The sequence below is a fragment of the Danio rerio genome, chromosome 19, assembly GCF_049306965.1.
Source record: "Danio rerio strain Tuebingen ecotype United States chromosome 19, GRCz12tu, whole genome shotgun sequence".
In the NCBI taxonomy this organism is placed as follows: Eukaryota; Metazoa; Chordata; class Actinopteri; order Cypriniformes; family Danionidae; genus Danio; species Danio rerio.
Window position 1 is genome coordinate 49,545,001 of NC_133194.1, and position 5,067 is coordinate 49,550,067.

Here is a 5,067-nt window from a genome sequence, read left to right on the forward strand (position 1 = left end):
AATAACAAACCTGTTTTATTTTTAAAGTCACCAAAACTTCACAAAACAGCATCAGAAACAGATCCCCTCTTCATAGCTGGATAACCTTAGCTTCTAAACCACATGCACTTCCACAAGTCAAACAGAAATAGACGTGCTTCCTTTCATGCATTAAATAAGATGCCGCCATCACACCGTGCCCGACCTACCAGCCCAGAAGAGAACTGGAGCAATCAGTTTTGTGTGCAATTAATCACTGTGAGCTCGACAAACTGCTACAATCCCAGCCACTTACAGCCAGTAATTATGACAAGGAAGGGCGATATAATAGCCGACAAAGCGTGCCTTCATTCCCATTAGAAAGGGAGGTTCAGATCCCTTCTCAACACTTCAGAAGCCAGCCAGGAGATAAGGGGGTCGGGAATGACTTACAATTAATAAATAAATTAATAAGTGGAGAGAATAAAGACAAAGGGAGAGATGGAGATTGCATATGGCTGACCTATAAAGAGGATGTGGGTGGAGACGCAAGCGTGGATTTCCCATAATACCTCACACCCTTTTATGCACACATGCAGATGAAATAAAGCAGACGAGATGAGCTGTCAGAACACATCCAGATCTCACACTGCAAAGCTTTTATTACTTAGGGGTTTTGTCTTGTTTCTAGTCCACAAATCAAAAGCAGCATTTTTTGGATAAACACAAACTAATGTCTTGTTTAAAGAAATTATGAGTCAAAATTAAATGAGTTTTTCCCTTAAACAAGCTAAATAATCTGTCAATGGGGTAATCTAAATGAACTTGTTTTTGCTTTTGGATTAAGATTATCTTGCTTACTCCATTGGTGGGTTATTTAGCTTGTTTTAAGGAAAAAAAGCACATAAAATTTGCCAGGGGTGTGAATAATTTTGGACTTGGCTGTTTATAAACGGGTTGGGCGAGGGGTGGATTTAGCACAAATAAAAAAGGTTATTAAAATTAAATATAAAAAATCCTAAAATAATACAATTTTATGAACTGAAAAAATAATAAACAATAATTTATAAAATTTTTATAATTAAAATTTAATAATAATAATAATAATAATAATAAAAAGCATACAAAATAAATATAAAAATAGTTAAATACATATAAAATATTTATTGTAAATATATTCATACATGTTATGAATGTTTATATGTTTATGTGATATATATTACATTATATATAATAAAATAAAAATGTTAATAAAATTTTATAAATATAATAATAACAACAACAACAACAATAATAATAACAATGATAATAACAATTTGCCAGGGGTATGAATAATTTTGGGCTTGACTGTGTATATACAGGGGTTGGGCCAGGGGTGGATTTAGTGAAAAATAAAAAAATATTAATAAAAAAATTAAATAAAAAGAAAATTAAATATAAAAGAAATATTGAAATATATTTCAATAATTTTATATATATATTAATGCAAATAATTAAAAAAAACTATTAAATTAAATAAAATTAAATATTTAAAAAATAAAATATTTTAAATAAAATTTCATAAGTAAAATATAATAATAATAATAATAATAATAATAATAATAATAATAGGTGACGCAGTGGCGCAGAAGGTAGTGCTGTTGCTTCACAGCAAGAAGATCACTGGTTCGAGCCTCGGCTGGGTCAGTCTGCATTTCTTTGTGGAGTTTGCATGTTCTCCCTGCGTTTGCGTGGGTTTCCTCTGGGTGCTCTGGCTGGAAGGGCATCCGCTGTGTAAAAAAGTGCTGGATAAGTAGGCAGTTGAATCCGCTGTGGCAACCCCGAACTAATATAGGGACTAACTAAGCCGAAAAAAATGTATGAATGAATAATAATAATAATTATAACTAATAGCCAGGTAATAAGAAGTACTCAAAAGTATCATGATGCATTACTTACTAAAATAAGGAACTAAGTAATGCAGCTAGTTACTTTTTTTGAGGAGGAACTCAATATTGTAATGCATTACTTTCAAAAGCAACTTTCCCCAACACTAATAACCTCTCAAACAACCCGATCACTGTTGTTTCTCAGCTCCGTCTTTGCTGACATGATGTTGCAGACGCAGAAACTGGCCGTTCTGTCGTTCTCAGTCCCAGCTGGCAGAAAGCATCTCAGTGCCAGTGCTGATGCCCGCGGGCTGTAGCTGAGCCTGGGGCCGAGACTGCATCCAGCTGGAGCCCCGGACCCTCAGAGATCATCCTCCAAACACACACATCAGGAAAATCTGCATGGCATCGGCCCACACGAACACTCGCTGTCTCAACACCAACAATCTGACACCTCCAGACACACCGTCATCAATCTCAAGGGTCCCGCTCCAGACGATCGCTTTGTAAAAGGGTCTTCCTGGACCAAAATCCATCCTGGAGGAATTGAGCTTAAAACTGGCGTGAGATGCATGCTGCTACAAAATAGATTCTGAATGCAAGTTTAAGGCAAACAAACAGATCAAGTTGTGTGAAGAAACTAAATCCATGGCTGTTGCTCAATTCCAAGAATGCAGAGAACGGAGACCTGTCTTGCCAAGTTGGAGGCACTATGTCTCCCGGCTGGCCTGGAAACGCCACGGGATCCCCTCAGAGGAGCTTTGTAAAACATATGCTGGATAAGTTGGCGGATCATTCCGCTGTGTCGACCCCTGAATAATAAAGGGACTAAGCCGAAAAGAAAATGAATGAATGAATGACTAAAAGCAAACAGTGAATGCTAAGAAAACACTGCTTTGAGTTCATTTAGACTTCATCAGTTAATATACGAGACACAAATAGCTACACAAACACTTCTGCTCCTGTTTGCTTTCTTAATGTTCCCGATCTTATCGCTGATGATTCATCTGTGCAGGAAAAAGCTGTTTGTCTTTGTAACTTTTAATTAAATGTTAATAACTTGCTTCCTTCTCCTCAAGCCAGTCTGCATGATGATAGAAAGCAAATGTTTGGGGTCAGTAATGCTCTCTTTTTCAAGATATGAATACTTTTATACAGCTAGAAGACATTAAATTAATCAGAAGTGAAACAAATGTATAATATTACCAAAGAGTTATATTCAAATAAAAGCTCTTCCTCTGACCTTTCATTCATTCATTCATTCATTCATTCATTCATTCATTCATTCATTCATTCATTCATTCATTCATTCTTTCATTCATTCATTTTCTTTTGGCTTAGTCCCTTTATTATGTGTGTAATGAACCGCCAACTTATCCAGCACATGTTTTACGCAGCAGATGCCCTTCCAGCCGCAACTCAACAATGGGAAACACTCATACACTCTTACATTCCCACTCACACACTACGGCCAATTTAGCTTACCCATATCCCCAATAGCACTTGTGTTTGGACTGTGGAGGAAACCGGAGCAGCCGGAGGAAACCCAGACATGACCACAGACCCAGGCAGGACTCAAATTGCTGTGAGGCGATCGTGCTAGACAGTACGCCACCATGACGCCACTGTGTTTATATATTTTTAAAAACATCCTTAAAATTTTTATATTTTCCACATAAATTAACAAGGACAACTGTTTTCATCCCTAATAAGAAATATAATTTTGCCAGCAAATTTACATATAAAAGATCATGTGACGATGAAGACTGGAGAAATTATGCCGAAAATTCAGCTTTGAGTCACTGGAATAAATTACTTATTAAAGCACACTTTAATACACTCATTCATTTATAAAAAAAAAAAAAAAAAAAAAAAAAAAAAAAAAAAAAAATATATATATATATATATATATATATATATATATATATATATATATATATATAAATATAAAATTTCATAAATAAAATAAAATATAATAATAATAATAATAATAAAAAATAATAATGCTAATAATAATAAAATACAGAATAAATATTAAAATAGTCAAATATATAATATATATATAGTAAAAATATAATAAAATAAAATATTAATAAAAAATGAAATAAAATGGAATATTTAAAAAATTAAATAATAAAATTTAAAGAAGTGAAAAAAATAAAAATGTAATAATTTTTAAATAAAATTTCATAAATAAAATATAATAACAATGATAAAATAAATTAAACATATATATATATATATATATATATAATAAAATGTAAATAAAATAAAACATATTAAATTAAATTAAATGTTAAAATATTAAAACAAAAATAAAATAAAATAGAACATATTAATACAAAATAATAAAACAACAACCAAAGCCTTATTTTTTAAAAACATTTTTGTATTCAATACTAATTCATTCGTTCATTCATTTATTCATTCATTCTTTTTACTTTCAGCTTAGTCCCTTTAATAATTAGGAGTCACCACAGCGGAATGAACTGCCAACTTATTCAACATATATTTTATGCAGTGGATGCCCAGCTCCAACCCATCAAAACATCCACACACACTCTCACACACAAACATACACTATGGACAATTTAGCTTACCCAATTCACCTGTACCACATGTGTTTGGACTGTGGGGGAAACCAGAGCACCTGGAGGAAATCCACGCCAACACAGGGAGAACATGCAAACTCCACACAGCAACCTTCTTGCTGTGAGGCCACTGAGCCACCATGCCGCCCACACTCAATGATTATAAATTGTATTACTGTGGCATTATTACTGCTTTTACAGTCCATATTAAATCAGATAAACGCAGCACTGGTGAAAAGAAGTGTTTGTTTCAGATTGGTATGAAAAAGGAAAGGGAAACTACATGTTTAAACTCCTGAGCTTCAGTCGCTGAACTGCCAGCACTGAATGCATCTTTATTCCAGCACACTATAAATACAAGTGTGGGAGAAATGTGCAATTTCTTGCAGTTATGATTGGCATCAGGCCAGAAAGGTCACAACTGCAGAGACTTGTCTGAAGATATCGGGAAGAAAAAGAGAATGAGAGACGCAGGGTGTGTTAGTGATGACACACCAGATCCAGAACACCTGTTCCTAACACACACACATACACACACATGCGCAGGCACGCACCCATATGCGCACACACAAACACACACACACATATGCGCATGCACAAACACACTCATATATATGGTATATACACAGCGCTCAGCATAACTGAGTACA